General features: G+C 39.4%; 1 long non-coding RNA gene across 3 annotated transcripts in view; it reads right to left on the bottom strand.

Moving 5' to 3' along the window:
* The window catches only part of LOC116442303, a 102,933-nt gene that overhangs the window by 14,722 nt on the left and 67,059 nt on the right, over positions 1–21,152 (bottom strand). For all 3 annotated transcript variants that reach the window (XR_004239499.1, XR_004239497.1, XR_004239498.1), the window contains exon 3: positions 241–320. This is a non-coding gene — a long non-coding RNA (uncharacterized LOC116442303). The remainder of the gene's footprint in view (positions 1–240; positions 321–21,152) is intronic.

Consider the following 21,152-nt stretch of genomic DNA (forward strand, 5'->3'; position numbering starts at 1 on the left):
TGATCATAAAAAGATGGTTAAATCTCTGTGTCATACCTAGATTAGAAAAATGGTCAAATTCCAATTCACGTATCCATGTAAGGCTGAGACCTTTGGTAGGACTCCATCCCATTCAATATTTTGGAGGGGGAAGATAGGAAATAAAATTCATGGGAGAACTTCAGGATTGTTTGAATGCATCGGAAACAGAGGTAAAATTAAAAGTTGGTGTAATTTGTGCTTCTCATTTCACTCACCTACCTTTAAAAGTCCAGACGGTCATGTCCATGCATCCTGCTCGAGGCAGAGGCTAGTGTTCACTTGAAACACAAACAGCCCAACTTTTTTCATGTTTTTTTAACAAATAAGGAGAAAAAAACATGGGAAAAATTAAAAGCAGTCATGAAAATTCACATTTCTCTAGTCAACATAAACAGGCTTTTTTCTTTTATCTTTTGTGATTGTGTCTTTGCAAGTATTTACACAGTTTTTTTGGTAGTATATGGTGGGGACAGCTGGGATTAGCAAAAGCCTAGGTTGAATGATTAAATAATTAAATCCTTTAAAAGGATAAGGAATGGACTGGGGTTGATGACATGTCTGGAAAAGGAGTCTTTCCATGTTGTGCACTGCCATTCCCAGCTGCTGGTTTTCACTTCTTGCAGCTTCAGTTCAGACAAACTTAGTTCTCTGCCACCAGAACTCTTTAGTGAGTTATTCCTGATCTTCCCTTGGACTGGTTTTGACTGGGATAAAGTTAATTTCCTTTATAGAGCTTCCTACAGTGCTGTGCTTGCACAGAGTTGAGGTCTTTGTTTCTCAGGCTGTCCTGAAAATGAGTAGGCTGGGGCTGGGGAAGAGGTTGGGAGGGAACATAATCAGGACAGCTGACCCCAACTGACCAAAGGGACATTCCATACTGTATGGTGTCATGCTCAGCATATAGAGCTGGGGGAAGAGGGAGGAAGAGAGGGACCTTCATAGTGGTGGTGTTTGTCTTTCCAAGTCTAGAAGGAAGCTAGGTGATCTTGAAGATCCTTTCCAACTCGAACCATTCTATGATTCTATGATTACATGTGATGGACCCCTGACTTCCTAGGGATGGCTGAACACCTACCTGCCCCTGGGAACTGGTGAATGAGTTCCTCATTTTTCTTTGCTTGCATGTGTGGCTTTTGCTTTACCTGTTATACTGTCTTTATCTCTAACCATGGGTTTTCTCACCTTTAGCCTTCTGATACTCTCCCACATCCCACTGCAGGGAGTGAGCAAGCAACTGTCTGAGGCAGATTTCCCAGGTGGGATTAGACCACAATACCTCTTTAATACATCATAAAAACCTAATGGAGGACAGGCAAAGCATACAACAAAAAATATGCAAATATCCTTCCCAAACTGGGCCAGAAATGGTGTGCTTAAATGTGCTGAGCCAAAGGATGCTCAGGGAAAGCAGCTCTTTGCAGGCAAGTCTGATTGATATTGTTCTTCCAAACACATAACCATGCAAGAGACTCATTAGCTGTCACAGAGGAAACTTTTCTTCCTGCTCATACAGGGCAAATGCCTGGGGTAGAAAATACATCTTGCAAAGATGACAGGTGGAATCACCCTTGGGCTGTGTGGTTGGGGCTGTGTGTTCTTCTCTCACGGACCCCTATGAATCTGTTTATCATTGCTTAATTCTAATCTGTCAGGAGCATTAGAAAGCCATAAAAAGGAAAGTCCAACTGGTGGGGGCAGTTGAAAGTGTGTGGGTCTGCTGTGGGAATTCCTGTTCATCCCAACCAAGTGGGAATGGTAACAAATTGCCTCCTGCCCGCCATGGCTCTCAACAGCAAAAGAAAATGACTCTTCTGAGAAGAGATGGATGGTTGCTGTGCATCAACCATGCTGTAAAAATATTGGATGTAGACCTTTCCCTGGAGGTCTCACTTATCTGTAATCTTCTTCTGTATGTTTGTGTGATTCAAGAGGCTGTATTTGTATCTTATTGACACCATCTAAAAGGTACTTATTTCTATCAGAAGAAATAATATCTGTATGGAAGCCTATTCAGCCTCGTGCTTTGTGCAACTTTGCAGAGGTACTGAAGAGTGTTTTGTGTATTGTGGTAACTTCAGAGCTTCCTTCTCATCCCTGAGGGGATACATTGCACTTTTAATGCTAAGATGAGTGAGTTTCTTCATCTGCAGTTCCTGATTAAAAAAAACAAATAAATAAATAGCATTCAAATGATTCCTTGTAAATTTAGACATCTTTAAACTTTGATTGCAGCTTCCACTTAAGGGTTTTAAATAATCTTAAAAAACTTTAGTAAAATATATTGCACAACATTTTTTTCACTTAAGTGTTACTAGTGTTGATTTTCCCTGGATGGAGGAGCTGGAATGCTCTCCTGGAAATCTCAAAAGACCTCTATCTCTAAAATTGGTTGCAAAACTGGTTGCAAAAATGACTCATGCATGTCAGTGTTAGAGGCTGAGCATATCTGGAACAGAACAAACTTCTCCGATTCCATCCCCAAATGCAGCAGCAGTGGCAGAAAGAGCAATTTTGCTTCTCTAAAATCCAGTTTCAGAGTTTCCATCTTAACACACAGAAAACTCTCTAAAGTTGCCACGGAAGACAGATCTGGTCATGCTTACATCATTTTACTGTATCCAGGTGATCATCTAGGAGTTAATAAATAATGTGCTCCAAAGGAATCCCATGCTTCTTCCCTTAAACCATTCTGATACCCTCTCATCTTTATTAATAAGCCAGTCTTATTAAAGGTGGCATTATGTATATGGTTCAAAGGTGGATATTCAAAAATTACATTTGTCAATTGTTTCTGTGGCAAAAATTTGATACAGAAAGAAAAAATATTTTGCTGACCTTCCATAGTACATTTGAACGAATGACAGCTCACAAGCTGTGAACAGTTTGGGTATTTTAAAGCAGTCACATTCTCTTTATTATTTTCCAAACAGCAAACTAGCAGCTAGGTTTTGAGTCATTAGACTTTGTACGGTTTTGCATAGACAGGTTTTCATAGTATGGGGGCTACAGGGGTGGCTTCTGTGAGAAGCTGCCAGAAAGATTGTGTATGGACATAAGTCAGTGAGGTGTTTTTGGCAACTCAGACAAGCCTCCTTCCTCCTGAGGGAGTCTGTACTCCATTGGTCCATTTTTGGGTTCCTCGCTTAATTAAAAAGTGAGATTTACACCCCACATAGATATGAGAATTTTTGTCTCACTTTTGACATGTAGTCCATTGTGGAGGGTACATTTATTGCCAGTGGTCAAATAACCCTTTGTATTAGTTATCTTCTTGCTTTATAATTATTGAGCTCACCCTGCAGTTTCTTTAGTGAATAAATGGATATCATACTGTTGTCACCATTGCTTTGTCAGAAATGGTGACACAGATCACAGGCAGAAGGATTCCCTGCTCTGGTTACTCTGACATAATCAGAATGGACAAGAGGAAATACCTGACCGAAGGAAACAGATTGTCAGAAGTGTTCAAGAGCCAAGATTATTCATTGCTTTGTGTTGCAAACTAAACGTGGGATTCTGCAGGTGGACCTCTTCTGAAAATTGGGCATTTTCATGCATATTTCTCTTGCTTACAATGGAATTTGAGCTGTGTTCTTTTGCTTTTTCTCCCATCTTTCTTTCCACCTGTTTATTTTCAAAGTGACTTTAAATTTGCTTTTAAATAATCATGCTTCCACTCTGGTGTAAGACTACGTCAGCTAGAACACTGTTTCTTTTTGAACTTCTTAAGCACTCTAGTAATGCAAACATTACTGATAAAAACTTAAAGACCTAAATTTTTAGGCACAACAGCATTCTCTACCCAATCCGATGGTTTAGATAAAGAAAGGTGAAAATAATTCCCACAGAGCACTGAAAATGTTAACTTTTGCTCAGACATCACATTATCACATTCTGTCTTACGCTCTGAAAAATGCAAGGGGAGTTATACAGGACACACAGCTCTTTTTACTCTAATTTCCAATTAAATTTGATTTGGCCTCCCTGGCAGTTGTGAAAATAGTGACTGAGGCCCCATAGTTCAATCAGGAAACAGTGCTGTAACGAATTGCTAATTCTTTTAATGAATTTAACTACTTTAGGTCGAAATGAATATGGCAATATGATGTCCACATGCAAGCACATGCGTGGAAAGCTAATGAAGTCTATTCTCTGATTTGCCAGCTTTATCCTCAATTTGCATTTGGCTACAGGAATACAGTTCCAACTATATCAATGTCTGTCAAGCCATCTTGCTTTACAGTTGATATAGCACTAGCACCATGTTAAGCACAAAGTTAATATATCCTGGATAATAAGGAATTTTTGTGTCTGATTTACTATCCTGTCCCATCAATGTTTTTCATGGCTGTTTAGCTTGACTAATGACTTCCAAATGACCACAGAAGACTGAAGTCTCCCTGGGTGTTACAAAGTGTGTGGGGGGTTAATTTCAAAAAGCCTGTCTGAATTGCATTAATGCAACTGTTTGACCTGTGTGTATCCTCAGGACAAAATGTATTCAAGCAAAAGGTAGTAACAATAAAGAGGATTTAAAATTGAATTTTTATTGTTTTTCAGAAGTGAAGTTCAGTAAATGTACTTTTCATTTTCTTCCAGGTCCAAAATTGGAAAACTGCTGCCAGTCTCATCCAGCTTTGGTTTGGTACAACCTGCTCTCCAGGGCTTCTTGAGAAGGAATCCTTTATAATATTTTTAGTTCTTTCATACATATATCACAAACCGAAATGACTACTCTGTGTTTTAATTTATTTTTCTATGGTCATATTTATTCTGATATTTTAATTATGATTTAATTAATTTTGCAGTGAATTTGCTCTGCATTTAATTTTGATGTTTTTTTACTATGACTATAAGGTATATGCAGCCTGAGGGGAGGATTACTATCTGTAATAGTAATTGTTTGCCCAGAAGAATCAACAAAATCTATAGTTCTGGTGCATGGACCCAGTGGTATTAGATTAATGTCGATTATTGTCAGTAAATTCCCAAGGTGTCCTGCAGTTTGCCTATAAAAATTTATAGCCAGTCTAGGAATGAGAAAAGACATGTCGTTGAGATTTTTTTTCTTTTTTTAGATAAAGTTTTAGATGAAATAGGCATGCAGTTTAAACACTGAATCCCCAATACTGGAATTTTTTATACTTTTGTTAAAACCTAGAAAATGGTGTGGTCATTAATTAGAAGATCATTTTTTTTCCCACTGCTGCATGTGAGCTTCAGGGTCTTTTTTTATTTAGTTGTTTATTGGTAGGACATTAGATCTAAAAGATGTCAATATTTTAGCCCATATCTTTTGAGAATGAATAATTTTGATGCAGTATTGCTCATTTGTCACCTAAATCTGATTACTTGCCAAGACTGCATTCTTAATGTCAAGGTTTCAATATTAAATATAGATTAATTTTGTCAATTGTGATGTTGACAAATTTAATTGACCGTAATTGTCAAAATTGCTGGTCATTAATTTATTCTCAGATTTTCTGTGTGAAAATATAAACCTGCAAAAGTGTCATTGTCAATTATGGTCCAGTTGAAGTGACCTAATTAGCATCGTGTGATGAACCAACACATGGAAAAGCAAATGGGGGGACATGGTAAGGAGATAATTGAATGTGACGTGAATACTAATACTGACTTTATACTATTTGAATCATTAAAACACTGTCCAATGAATAGTGCTTAATTTAATTTCATGTTTTTATTTGCTAGAACAGCACAGAAAGATAATGAGGAACACCTGAATTCTTTCCACTGGAACAAACATTTGGCAGGACAAATGGAATAACTGAAATAAAAGTGGTACCCCAATTTTATTTAGTAATGGGCAAACTGGCCAATATTCTCTAGGATTCTGACTTACTTCCTTATTTTGCAGCATTTTCCAGACACAAGCTATTCCTGGAAAGGAAATAGTTGCAAACTCATTTTGCACAGGTGAGTGGGCATCAAGAGAGAAGGAAATCTAGAAGTCACGCCATGCCACCATGTAATCTTACCACTAATGCTGTGAATTATTATACCAACAGACAACTGTAAGAGCTCAACATTTCTTTAAGCCTTATTAAGTACCAAATCAGTGCCATTGAACCCACTGAATTCACTGGGCACTCTTCTGTTTCTTCTCTTTGTGTGAGCTGCATTCAAGACTGGGTCTGTCTGGGATCAGTGTTTAAGAGCCAGTACTCCAAGCTCTCTTTCTGTCTGATGCATTGTCTTGGGGTGACTTTATGATGTGTATCCCATATTGCTGCCTCATGCCCAGAAATTAATTTTGTGCCTTTCTATGCCTTTAAACTGAGCCTGAGAGGGGAGAGAGACAAAACAGAGGGAACTTTCTAAGCAGTTTGCAGTTTGTTTTCATGTTTTCAAGCACACAGAGATAGAGACAGCACTCTGTGTTCAGCTGCAGCAGCAGAGCAAGAGTGGGGAAAGGACCCTGTTTGCTTTTGGCCAGTTTTTCAGCTCCTTTTTTTCTCCGGAGAGAGACAGAGAGTTGAACTTTTGTTTTCCTGGGACTTCGTTTTTTTTCTTTTTTTTCTCTGCTGGACTGTTTCAACATCAGAATACATCAGGAGGAATTTCCACTGAGGCCTTGGCCCTGGAGGTGGGCCCACCGCCCCATCCCAGCTCCAAGGAGGGGGAGAGAGAGACTACGGAAGGACTCAGAATTTTCCCAGGTTTCTCTCAGCAGAGCGAGAGGTTTTATCATTTAGCATTATTATCCTTTTCCTGTGTGTTTGTTAAATAAATAGTTTTTATCTCTTTCACTTTCCTTTGAGGAAAATTTATTTTTTCCCGAACCTGGTATGGGGAGGCATGGTTGTAACCTGCCTTCTCTCAGAGGATATATTTCTAAATTTGCCCAAACCAGCACATGCATATAATCCTCCCTGCAACTGAATTTGTAAAGAGAGGAGGGACAACAATTTTTGGAGGCTTTTATCTCTTGTTGGACTCGTGGAACTCCAGTAAATGTAATAATTGCTGCATAGGCAATGTCTCCTACTGGGTGAACACTGTCTGGGTGCTGCCCTTGGTGTGTGGAGGCTTGTAAGAAACCTTTCAGACTCTGACTTAAAACTGCAATTTCACTCTGTGCTGCAGGAAGGGGAAGCACCCTCTGAGATGAGTAGTATGCAAAGTCAGGAGCACAGGGAATGCAGAAGTTAAAAGACTGAAGAAGACTTGGAGGAGAAGCCAGAGAAGATAAAACAAGACATGAAGGGTCTTTACTGTGTGGAACTTTTAAGCCCTTCTGCCAAAAATTCTTAAAAATGCTTATAGAGGAACAGAGGGAAATTCCTTAAATTTCTTTTGAATAGACATATTCAGACCAAACATCACCGTTTTCCTTCTACTTCAGATGGTGAACTTGCCCCAATATGTTTTATGCTGGTTTCACACATTTGATGGAAAAAAAATGTAAGAATTTCCATTTGCATGTCTTTGAAAAATTCAGTGTAATGAGCCACACGCTAACATACTAGAAATTCTATGCATCCACTTAAGGCCTCTGCTTATAAGGAGGAAAATATAAAATACACTCTTTATATGCATGGCTTTCTTACTAGTATTCAAATTAAACTTGAGTTTAACTGCAAGTTTTGATGACTAAATCGTTTCTTCTGCCTAACACACATAGTTGCCATATCTCTGATATTCCAAAGCCAGAACCATTTATTCTGCAAAAGGTTTTTCAGAGAACTAATTATAACATCAAGTGGGGTGGTGCTCAAAACAGAATGAATGAGAAATAATGAGAAAAATGAATCTAATAATTATTTAAAGTAGTGGGTGTTAGCTTCTCCTCTGATCCTGTGGTGGTGGTAGCTGGGAGTAGCTTCAAAGTAACAATACACATGCAGACATTGAGCACATTTTCATTCTCCTATTCACAATTTACTGCATTACAAAAATCTGGTAGATTTAGCCCGTTTTTCAATTAGACTAGCCACTTACACATGTAGTGCAAAGCTCTCTGTACTGTTGTACTGATCAACAAAAGACAATGATTAAATTCTGAAAAAGCACTAGATGAAACTGCTACTACAATAGGCATCAGTAATCAGAGGCATAATCACTTTCTGCTAGAAATCTGTAGCTGTAAAATGAACAGAAATACACATTCAGCTTTGAAGTCCATTTTCATGCAAAGATCAAATAGCTCTGTCATATTTATTCCTCAGTTTTGAAGTGTAAATGTAAACCAATTCAGAGACAAGGAATTATTTACTGTACCTCTGTGGAACAGGCATTGTTCAGAAAAAGTGACAAAACTATTTCTCTGGAATTGTTAAAATTTTGGGGACAGCCACATTTGATGTGAGACAAAGACACAAAGGTGATTGATTTACAGCTGTTTTATGGGATGGCATATTCCTGGAGCACTGAGGTGATGGTTTCAGGGTTTCCAGTGCTTGAGTAACTCAGTGCTGCAGCAGCACATATTTGATTGAACAGATTTATGACTGTGACTCCTTGACCTGAAGATCAAGTATATAATTGTGAGCATGCATTTAGTAAGTCCAGGTCCAAACAGCCTGCAAACTGCTGCACCAAGCACCCCTACCCCTCTCTTAGCTCCCAGCCTTCACCGGAAAGAGGGCATTTTCAGCAGCATTTCCAGCACAGTTGCGTACATCTTGCTCAGCTTCTGCAGTACACAGAAGCATTTCTCAGCTACAAATACGGCATAAGGGCAGATGGGTGGCTACACCTCATGAGTGGCAAGTGGGGCTAAGTGAGAGGGAAGGAAGTGCTAGCACATCTATGTGCAAAGAAAAGATGCATTTTGATTTATTTTTTTTAATTTAAGATGCTCCTACTGAAGCCTGGCCTTTCAACTCTCACAGAAAAACATACATGATAGTAACAGACCAGACTGTGTTTAACACTTTGAAAGCAACTTCTGACAAAGTGTCTACACAAAAACCTATTTATGAATGAGGTGTCTCTACATACCCAAATGATCTATTTCAGTAGTGGAACACTTTTAGGAAAAAGCATTGACTGAGAGGTTTCTCTGACTGCTTTGAGTGAGACTTACCTGAACATAGCAGGTTTTTAATCCATAAAGATAAGATTTTTTCCAAGCAAAATAGGGCATCCCTACTCAGAATTGCTATCAGAATTGTTCCCAAACCTGCACTTGATCATTAGATACCTGTGTTTTTAAGCTGTGTATCTGTTCATGCTATAGCACCAGCAGGGAGAGTGCTGGTTGGCATGGACCAAAACCATACTGGGGAAGATGCTAATGATTTAAGCAGCATGCATGACTGCAAGGCAGTGCTCAGGACCGTGTCCTGTTCAGTTTCCTAGCCTAGAAAAGGCCTTGGAGGTGTTGGATCAAACCATCAGAGGAAAGCCAGCAGGACTGATGAAACAAGGGTAAGAAATTGAATCAGCCATTCTGCTAACAGGCACCTTAATTACAGAGGTGTTGGTAGATTTTACCTGGGAAATATGGGACACAAAGCTGTGGAGCAGGGGAACAGTTGGAAGTTTTCCTTAGAAACGTAGTCCTTTGAAATCAACATAAAAAAAGTTCTGTTTTGACAATTTATACAGTTTTTCTGAAATTATAAATGTTCATATTTGGCATTTTCAAAGTATGTTTTCCTGTAATAATTTCTCCTTTTAAGAAGAAAAATATATTAAAAAAAAGTTAAACCATAAAATGGTTGATAAGAAATGTGGAAATAAATCTGCTTCAATTGACCTTAGCCAATATTTCACTGATAATCTCTCTGTGGAAAAAAAAATGGAGTTTTCAAAGAGAGATTGAGAGAGATTTTCAAAGAATACTCTCTTTGGTATCATAAAATCCTGCCAGAATGAGAAAAGATTTTCCTCCTCAGCCCTGCTGAAGAAAAATCCCAGCATCCCCCATGTGCTGATACATACATCAGACTTTCTTGCAGATGTCTTCCTCAGTAATCTGGTTGCTGTTGCATTATGTGTCCTGGACTGTTCGGACCTGGAAATGTCTCTAATTTCTTAGCAAACAAAAAACACAGTAAACAATTCAAAAGCAGGCACAGGTTCACAGATTTTTTTTTTCCAGTTGTCATTTTGTACATCCTTGTCCTGAATGGCAAGATATAGAATGGTCAAACTGTAAGTATCACCTACTAAAATGATGACTAAAATTCCACAAAGCTTGTGCAACAGACTTTTAGATAGAACTGCGTTTTCAATAAATGATATCTCTACCAGTGGTAAAGCAAACTAAGGACTTGTGCCTCCTTGAATTTATGACTAAGCTGCAGTGTTGTGAGATCAAGGCAGTTTTAGGCAATTGAAGACTAGCTTCAACCAGGCAAAGATGTAGTCCTGAATTTACTCAAACCATTCTTGCCTAACAAAAATCAAAATGAAAACTTTAAAAATAATGAGACTCAAAAGAATTCCGATTACTTACATTCCACAATTTCAGATGATAAAAACAAACCGCGATAGGAATTCTAGAACTTAATATAATATAAATAGAAAGATGGACTAGATAAAACCAGCTGAACACTAGTCTGTCCTCAAGACCTAACAGGGGAGTAATAACATGCTTTTGAATATGTAGCAATGACTTTTGGCAGATATGCCGTATACAATTCCATACCATGGAAAACCATTGAACTTGATTGACTATTTAATCCATTTCTGAAAGAGCATCACTAAGGGGATGCTTATATTGTTAGTATATATAGTGTATTGTATAGTTAGCCAGAATGACACAGGACTGTCAAAATGCTGGTTGCTGCAGCGCTGATATCTAGTTAGCTTGCTATGTCCAGCTGCAGTAAGTATTTTAAAAGTTATGTAAAAATTTTGCTGATACTTGCTGCAGATTTTCTTTTGCCAAGTAGATATTTTGATTATATTAATATAATAATATAATCATTATCCTAATTTGTCCTAAGCAAGAATACCTTAAAATACAATGGAACATCATACTTGCAAAAAGAGATTGGTTTTGCAACTATAACAAAAATAAAAATGTACTTAACAAAAATAAAACACATATGGAAACATATTTTTTATTGTATATATAATCTCATTTTTTATATATATATATAACTTCTTTCGACAGCTAACAGTATTTAGTGATTTTATGTAAGTTTGTTCCAGAAACACAATATCAAAGGTGTAGCACTGGATGGTTCGATATAATTCTGACCTACAAGTTGTTTGGTAGAATCACACATACTTTATGTGACATCCAAAATAAGGTAAAACTCAGTTATGTCAATGCATTGAGCAGAAAATGGCAGATTTATGGAAGTTCTGTAGACATGGTAGAGAGTAGATAATACAAAAGCAATTGTATGAATCATTATAAGGAATGGTGCTTATATAAAGAGTAGTGGGCTTTGTGCGCCATGCATTGGAAACAAAACTTCAACTGCTTCGCTATGCCTTGTTCTATGCACTTTTTCATGAAAAGAAAGACTATAAGGTCTTATAAAAAGTATTCTCACTTTTTTTTCCCCTTCAGAGTACCCCAAAGCATATGGTACTATCAGCCTGCGGTTTCCCCTCTAGCACTTCTGAATTCCCTGCTGCCTTAGTTAGACCACAAAAACTAAATAATGTAAAGATGGTTTAATACCTTCTGGGTCCTCTTCCTGACATTAATTTTACTACTTAAAAGGCAGTCTTTCATAAACACAAAGTTAAAAATGTAAGTAATACCATGCACACATGCAAATGTTTTCACGTGGTCTGTGTGTCACCAAGGTCTCTGTTTGCCTGAGAAACTGTCCTTTTGGAAATCCTGTGTAGCACAGAAGGACTTAAGAAGAGGTACAGGTAAGACATAATGGCCACTGCCATTTTAGGTGCTTAAATTTAGTGCTCATATCCCCATCCCACCAACTGAGTTTATACCTTGTCCTGGAAATGCCTAAATGCATATACAATTCTTTTCATCATTTTGTGACTTATGTATCTTCATTTTGTCACTAGACATATGCAGTCGTATAATGATGTCCTCTTTCTAAGACTATTTTCTGTCCCCTTTTTCTTCCAGGCCTGTGGAGAATCATAAAATATGGCTGTGTGATGCTGATCTCATTTTGGAGGCTCAATCCAATAGACTTCTCAGAGAAGGATTTTTTTAAAGTAAGTAGCAGTTAAAAACACTCAGGCAGAAATCTATAGAGACTAGGGTTGAAGATCCTTCTGTAAAGTGACCTGAATTAATGTCTCACAAAGTTGCATGAAATGTGAAAAAAGTGCTCTCATGGCTTTGAATTCCTCCACTTTGCATCTTTCCCCAGCAAATCCTCAGTCATGGTCCTGGGGGTGAAGGGCTTTCAGGCACTTTATCCAAATGCTTTTCTATAATAAACAGCATAGTTCCCTGCTTAGGCACTGGAGTGTGGGAGATGCCTTTGAAGGACTCCAAATGGAAGTCCCACCCATCTTTCCATCTTACCAAACTGAGTGCAGACAGTTTGAGGATCTTCTAACTTCTAAGAGCTCTCTCTCTCTTAAAGTTCATTTAGGACCTTATACACATTCTTGACATTTTTTACTGGATACCCTTATGCTGATTTTGTGGCTCCCACTTGCTGATGCCTAGCTCTAACAAAAAGTAATTTGAAGAGTACTTGGATCCAAACTAGAGGTTGTAAGTCCTACTGATTAGGTACCAAGAAGAGATCATGCAATGCTAAATTCTGGTGGAAATTGACCACTCATATAGTAAAGAGCAAGCGCTAGAGAAAATCCCAGTTGGAAACTAATAATGCCAAACCGAACAGGCTGTGAACACCATATTCAAGCTGTGTCTGGGACCTCTGCCTGAAGAACCAAGCTAAAGAATCCAATAAACTGCTTTTCTTTCAGTCACCAACCAAGTTGTGTGGAAAAGATAACTTTAAAAATTTACCTAACGATTGTTGTGTCATTCATAAACAGACAAAATTAAGGGTATATGGAAAACTTTAATTCTGGGTTGCATAATTGTGGAAGTGCTGGTTTTGTGAGCTTTTCAAGCCTTTTCAAGGTACTCTTCTATGTGTGTGTACTTCCATATATACAATATTAACAATCCTTTGTGGTCTGTCATGTAAATTTTTTTCAGAACAGGGGCTTTAATATTATAGAAAAAATTTGTTATTAATTTTGTATGATTTAAAAGTCATCTCTGATTTATTTATTCCATTACTCTGCCTTGTTGTTAGGCCTTTTATAGGCTTCAGTGTTACGTCCAGTGACATTGTCAATTTTGTCATGACCTAAGACAAATTGTTCTTATTTCATCTGCTAGTACCCCTTCTTATGAGTTAAGCAGTGTTATGTACCAGAAGGAACAAGCACGGACCAGAAAAGTTGCAAGACATATTTACATGGTGTCTGGGATAAGTGAAGTTCCTTCCTCCTCATACAACATCCATGTGTTCATTCAAATATGTCCTTAATTCATCATCTGAAAGGTGACAGGGCTGAGAGGAGTAACAGAGATGTGAGTCCTTCCACGAACCTGTCTGATGGGTAGCAATGGGATTCCTCCTATCAAGTGAGGCACTGAGTTGCCTCTCACCTGAAGCTTACTCTTCAGTTTCCAACAGACTTCCTTGCTGATGCTAAGCACTCTTGTAGCCTCAACAAAGCTTTGTATTAACTCAAATTATCTACCAGAGTCTATCTCTCTGGTTGGGCAATGAGAGGGCCATTTGAAAAGTAACAGTGCAATACAATTCTTCTTTCCTAGGCCTGATGCTCTGGCTGGCACAGAGCCCTGAAGCATCATTCTGGATGGCTACTACAAGGATACCATACCTCTGTGAGGTTGCACTACGTCTTTGTAGAATATCAAACCTACTTCCAAGGCTGGTCTTACATTCTAACTGGCTTTCAGTGGCCTGAAATACAGAGAGGTTTGGGATGAGGATCCAACCAAAGAGTTGTAGTGCTCTCTTAGTGGATCATCTACACCGAGACAAAACCTGTCTGCGCAGAGGACAGGGCTCTCAGGGCCCAGATTTAAGTGAGTCATGACATTCATCACAAACATCACCATCTTCTGCTCCTGATGAAGAAGCAATAAAGGGCTTTGGATTTGTCTTCTCGAGTATATGAATTTGTCTGTCTGTGTATACATGTATGATTGAAAATGCTAGAGAAAGCAACTGTTGCACTGCACATACTTCTGACCTCAAAAGAGGACAAGAAAGGGTTGGGAGGAGCAGTACAGTGTACAAAAATGGCAGATGGAGAAAAAAAGGAACAGGAGAAAGAAAACTGGGAATATAGAACAGAGACCGTGAGAAAAAAAATGGTACAAATCTGCAACAGTGAATCAACATACAAAAGTGGGAAAATAATCCAAGCCTGGAACAGTTATGTTAGTAGATCTGGCAGTGATATCTTTCCCTTCTAGTCCTCTGTTTGTCTTGAAAGCAATCTAATGCTTACTTTCCTTTTTACATCCACCAGGACCAGGGGAAGATACCTCCTGATGTGCAATAGTCCTGGAAGAGACCAGAAGCCTGAGACTTTGGGAGGGAAAAAACTGACCACCGATGGATCCCAGTTCCAATTTCCCTGTTCAAAAACCTTCCAAACCTTCCAAGCAGGTTTTTGTGCTTTTGCTGGGATCCAGGTCTCTGGGCATTAGGCAAGTTTTTTAGTGCATTCAGTAGAAAGACTGCCAGCCAAAATGTGTGATAAACAGAAACTCTCTGTTTAATGTTCAGAGTGTTTATTTATGTGTATAGGCTCTCACTGCAGTTGATATAACTGTAAGCAGGAGCACCAAGCATTTTTACTCTTTTTGGTATTCTTTTCCTCATGATTCATTGTTTTGAGGGTCTCTGCTTCTCTTAGGCTCCATGATTTAGTGGACAACACAGGAATCCCATGTTTTGCCCTTCCCATGTTTATACAGTATCAGTATAGCTATCTAATCTTTCTCCAAAGTCTTCAAAATATCCTGCTTTGACTTCCCTTTAACTGCTGTACTTGGCCTTTGACTCGGAAATGCAAAGAAATGTCTCTTTGACATGCAACAGATAAGATAGGTGAAGGTCAGGAGGACCAAATTAATCAGTGGAATATGGAGTAGGTATCCCTGATGGGTGGCTGTGGTAACAGCGGTCTGTTGGACAACCTTCATCCCAGAAAATGTCCCCAGTGTCCAGAGGCTACCCACTGATCCACTACTCTCCACTGGAAGATATGCATCTTTCCATGCTCCTTCCCTTTCTCCTTTTACGATATGTACACTGAAGCTCCACTCCAGAGTTGGTTTGCCTGGTTTAGAACTGGATAATGAGACAGAAAGATGTTAAATGAGACTGCATCCCTGGTTTTTGGGAATTTAAATGGAAATTATTAGGTAAGAAGAAATACAGAAATGAGAACCACTGCTTCTGCATTATCCTCAAATGCACACACCCATCCTGGTGGATGAGAGGCTGGGCATGAGCCAGCAGTGTGCTCTTCCAGCCCAGAGAGCCAATTGTGTCCTGATCTGTACCAAAAGCAGTGTGGCCAGCAGGGTGGGGGAGGGCATTCTGTACCTCTGTGCTTTGCTGGTGAGACCCCAGCTGGAGTGCTCCATCCAGATCAGGGGAACACACTACAGGAAGGACGTGAACTTGTCCAGAGCAGGGCCACCGAGGTGATTAGAGAGATGGAGGACCTCTAATATGAGGAAAGACTGAGAGAATTGGATCTGTTTAGCCTAGAAAAGGCTTCAGGGTGATTTAACTGTGACCTTCCAGTACCTGAAGGGGGCCTGCAAGAAAGGCAGAGAGGGACTTTCCACAAGAGTGTGTAGTGACAGGACAAGGGAGAATGGCTTCACACTGAAAGACAGTAGGTTAGATTAGGTATTAGGAGGAAGTTCTTTGCTGTGAGGGTGGCGAGGCACTGGAACAGGTTTTCCAGAGAAGTTGTGGATGCTCCACATATGGAGGTGTTCAAGGCCAGGCTGGATGGAGCTCTGAGCAACCTGGTTCAGTGAAATGTGTCCCTGCATGTGGCAGGGAGCTTGGAACTACATGATCTTAAATGTTCCTTCCAGTCCAAATCATTCTATGATTCTATGATAACAAATAGATATATTTTGAAGAGGAAATGTGGCTATAATTTCTAGACCCTTAGCTGGCTGAGTAAAGCAGGGCAAAATAAGATGATGAGGATTTTGAAGGAAGATACATCTTATACAGTTACACTTGAGTGAGACTCTGAGCAAAATTCCAAGAAACTGCTTTTATATTAACAAAGTGGCTGTTGTTGACAAGTGGAGCATGTGGTGGAAGGAGATTGTTGTCAGTGTAAATGGTGGTTACTGGAGATGGGCTGTCAGTGAGATAAAAATGAGGTGAAAAGGCTTCAGTTAGTGAAAAATGACATTGGCAAAATTGGTTTGTTCCAAGTTGAGGGAGTGCAGTGGTAGTCCCTAGCTGTCAGGACATGCTGTCCAGTAGAGTGGGTTATCAGACACATTTTTCATTTGATGAATATTCTGTTAAGGGCACAGATAATACCACTAAGCCTATCCATGAAAAGCCAATAGAAACATTTATAAGTCATCATTGGGAGCAGCGTTATGTACTGTCCTTGTTCCACACACACAGCTCTCAGTGATATCAGCTCTTCACAAATCTAGTGTGGCTTGTGACCCTGAAGTTTCATCCTTTCCACATTACTAGTGCATTACTTATTGGACAGTGAAAACAGGCAAAACTGTAGCTTTTTTGGAATTAGAAATCAGAGCATTATTGGGAGACAAGTAAGTATGAGAAAGTAGGGGCAAGGCACCTTAGAAAATGCTCAGATTTAGCCTGAATCAAAAGATGGTTGTCTTTGCCATTCTGTTCCACATAAATTTGTATCTAACTATGACACTGGGCATAAGCAGAACTGCACACCTGCACCCCAGCTTCTTGGCATTCAGAGCCAACTGCAGAGGAAGAAGTTGCTTGGAGCTGAGCTGCTCCTCATTCATCCCTTTGGGGGTTGCATTACTGTTACATCATCTGCAGAAAACTTAGACTTCTGTGCTGACAAAAATTTTTCAAGCATTTTTTTTCAAAAGTTTAAGTTCATTTTGAGAAGGAATGCAAAAATTAAGAGGGAAGTGGCTAGGTGCGTGTTGTTCAGTACAGCACAGTTCTCTGCACAGCCAGAGTGGGTGCAGTGATGGAGCTTGCCAGAGGACTAGATCACCCTGCCAGGAGCCAGAAGCTGTCTGTGATGTGGATAACTAATACTGCATGAGGAAAGTCTTCAAAATCTGTATGGACATGGGTGCCAGCCATTAGCCCATCTAACACTAAACAGAGGTAGAGAACAAACCCACTTCTCTCTGAGGCCCTGTGAGATTAACCACATTTAATGCCTCATCTCTTATTGATGTTTCAGTCTAGACTACTTGACAGCTTATGTTAACTTAAAGCATTGGGAGGAGAACCCTCCCCTAACTTTCTGGCAGCAGAAGAGTCTTTTTGTTGCTTGCCGTATCTGTGTCTGATGTCTCCAGTAGCATCACACTGTAAAAGAGGTGAAGAAATCCAGGGGGTGGGAGGTGATGCCCACCCCAATTTACCATCTACCCTGCCCAGCTGATATAGGACTGCCATGCTGAGAGTTTGCTCTTGCAGTGGATCATCCCTATTCAGCCTCTCTACGCCTTTGTCCAGACTCCAGGCAGGGGCAGGTGCCTGAAAATTTATGGATATGTGAATATGATGGAGATTGAAGACAGGCTAAAACTCCTATTCCTTAAAGGCTGTATTTATTTCCTGATTTATGCTCATGGTAGCCCCTAAATAGACTAAAAACTATAATCATCAAACTAGTGAGACACTGACAGACATGGCTTCATGTATTTTCATTCAAGAATCCAAAATGTGAGGCCGTTCCTATGCTGAGATAGTCCCTGAATATTTTTCATTGTTCAGGTGCCTTTAGAGCCTTGTGTCAAGGTGCTCACTTTCAGCCTTGGGAAATGAGCTGAAGCAGGCTTTTGTCGCAGCATTCCCTGGATGCATTATGTTCTGCTGCCCTTCCACACAAATGTGACGTTTGCAGGGATAAAGGGCAAGTAGAAAATTGATAGGAGATAATTACTATCTTGCTGGGCTCCAGTTTCAGACCTAAGGAATTTCAAGGTCTTCAATTTTCAGAAGCAGTGATTTTTATGAAGAATAGAAGATGGGGGACAAAAATTTTCTCATAGTAGCTTGTAAATAATTTCTGATGGTGAGCTTTTTATTGCTGGTTTTGATTAGAAATACAATTGTAGGTGGTTTTCAGCAAGCTGTTAGGGTTGATGTGACCAATATATGTAAAAAATGATGATGAATGTTACACTGTTTTCATATCCAGTTGTCATTCACAAAAATTGTTAGTGGGCACCAACAGGCTGCAGAAGTTCTTACAACTGCAGTGATGATAGGAAGCTGTGGAGGGATACAGCTTCTCCTCCACTATGTTACAAGATAATGAGATGGGCTCTGAACGGGGATCTTCATCTCACAGACAAACGCCATTGACATCAATAGAGCTCATCAAAGAGCAGGAGGAAGATTCTCAGGGTGCACTGTTTTTTACTGGCAGGGATTCCATGCAAGCTTATTTCCTTTGGCATAAAACAGAAGAAAAGCCAGAACAGCAGAGTTTGAAAGGAGCAGTATTCCTCAGGGCCAAGGAGAAAAGGATAGACTTAGAATCTGGTCTGTATAGTATCAACTGGTCTCTTAAAGAGAGGGGGAAAAGTTACAGTCGTGTCCAAGTCATTCCCCTACTTGCACTATTTCAGTAAAGGCAACTAGTCGCTTGGAGAAGGCATTTGTGCTCAGGTAGGAATCACACTTGATGTTTCAGGTATATTCACAGCTTGCAGGAATCCCCAGGACTTGAAAGAGGCCATACATTAGAACACGAGGTTTCTTTGTGATGTATGTTTTTGTGACTTTAGTTAATCACTTTCTAAGCCTGTGTCTTCACACTCTGAAAAAGGCCATATTCTTCCTCCCTTCACGAGTGTTTTCTAGGCCAGTCCAAGGTTCTTATAATTATGGACTGCATGTGTTAAATGGCTTAAAGGTGAATGTCATCTCTTGGATGAAAGCATTTTAGCTCTAGACCTAAAGACTAGTGCTCATAACAGCCACTATCCTTGAGATGTAAGGAGGGGACATAGGTATAGGATGACAGAACCCTGCTCCGCGGTTGAGCACTGGAGAAACTGTCCTTGGCGATGGCGGAACGTGGGGAAACCTTGGGGATGTATTCAGAAACCATCCTTCCAAGCACAGGGATCAGTTTCTCATTGTCTCACTGCTTGGGTGAGCCCTTAGTACAGGCAGACTCACCAGAGCTTTTCCTGTAATTGAAACAAGTTGAATGAACGCAGAGGTAAATGTTGACAGTGTCTTTGTACTTCCATGGGTTTGCTCTTTCCCCCTCTTCTGTTTTGTCAAAAAGAACAGTGATGCTGACTGATTATGTAATAGAGTTCCTATTACTTCTTACAAGAAGAGCTACCTACAAGCTTACTGGCCAGTTTTCTAAAGTGCTGGTAAATCATTTTGCACATGGAAGCTACCACTCTCATGCAGGTAAGGCAATAAAAATTCAGGCAACATTTTTCTGCCGCAAGCAAGGCAGAGAAAAAAGCCACCATGCATCAAGCAGGAAGATGAAAGCCATGCCAGCTATGAGTGGGGACTAAAGTGTACTACAGCATACATTTCCACAAGAAGATAAAAAGGTCCAGTGTGAAGAAGCATGGAAATATTTTTTAAAAATTTTACTTCCCTGTGAATGTCTCTCTCAGTTTTCAAACACTCATACTCATGAGATGTAGTATTATTTATGGATGTTAATTTAAATTTTTTTTTTGTTTTTACTGATGCTTTGATATTTCTGAAGACCTGCAGATGTGCTGCACATTAAAGTCACAAACTCAGGACAGCACAGAATTAATTGAGAAGGCTGTCTCAAAAGCAATTATACTGTTTAACTGTATTACTCACCCTCATGTTAACCTAAGGATTTTGATGATGTCAAAAGACTTCAGCTATGGTTGTGGGAAGTCAGAGGCAGCTGTACAAACTGCTGAATGTCCTAGGTTTAGCTGAGAACCTCCTCGGCCCCTGGAATAAGTCAAGTCAGCCCAAATGCTCCGAAGGTGGCAATGCGTAGGAGCAAGACTCCTGAGGTTAGACGTGCTGCTGCTCTGTTTTGAACAGCATCCTTTTTCTGCCCCTTACTTAAGGACTCAAGTTCTTTCTTGATATATCTAATCTGTGTCTATATCAGAGGTTTTAAAAATAGATGCATCATCCTACTGCAGGTACATAAAAAAATTGGTTGGATCACCAGGTAACAAATGTAATCTTGGTAACGCATAATCTATATATATTTACAGAAATGTTTTAGGTTTGCTTTTAAAGGATCTTCTGTGTAAATGGAGACGTGTTCATGAAACTCTATGGAATATTGTGTGAAAACTGCTGGTAGTTTTTAACCATAGGAAAAAAAATTGCAGAATATGTGAGTTCAAATAATTTTTCAGTGATTCTTACATTGAGTCATCCCTGTCTACACCGACTTTTCCTCTGAAAACAGTTCTAATGTTGTTATACCTGTTCACTGTTGGAATGTATTTCATATATCCTGAACAATTTAGGATTGTAGGATTTAATATTGTATGTTTCTGCTCAAAGGTTTCAGATGTGAATCTTAAATCACAAATACAGCTATAACTCAAAGCTTCTCAATGCTTCTGAAACCGGAAAAAATGTAAAACTTTATGTTGAATTATTTTAATGTGATGTTCAGCTATTGGTTGTTGTGTATGCTTCTTTTCATGCAGGCAAACTGTTGTGCAGAAATAAATATTCTACAAACAGACTGAGCTGGAGAGCACAAACATGGTGGTGGTGAAGAGAAAACACAGAATCCTGTTTCATGCCCATTTGCTGCTTGAATTTCCCTGTGCTGGCTCAAAACCCCACACAGCAGGTACTTTCAAAATCGACTCTCCTTTCAGGGGTTCCAGCGTAATAGTACTTAAGTAGGCTTTTCTGAGCTGAATTATCTGTTTCAATTTTATGTTTGGCTTCAGCATTCATATAACTGTCTCTCTAGGCTGAAAAGCTCAATTTCTC

Source organism: Corvus moneduloides, chromosome 3 (assembly GCF_009650955.1).
Source record: "Corvus moneduloides isolate bCorMon1 chromosome 3, bCorMon1.pri, whole genome shotgun sequence".
NCBI classification, from domain to species: domain Eukaryota; kingdom Metazoa; phylum Chordata; class Aves; order Passeriformes; family Corvidae; genus Corvus; species Corvus moneduloides.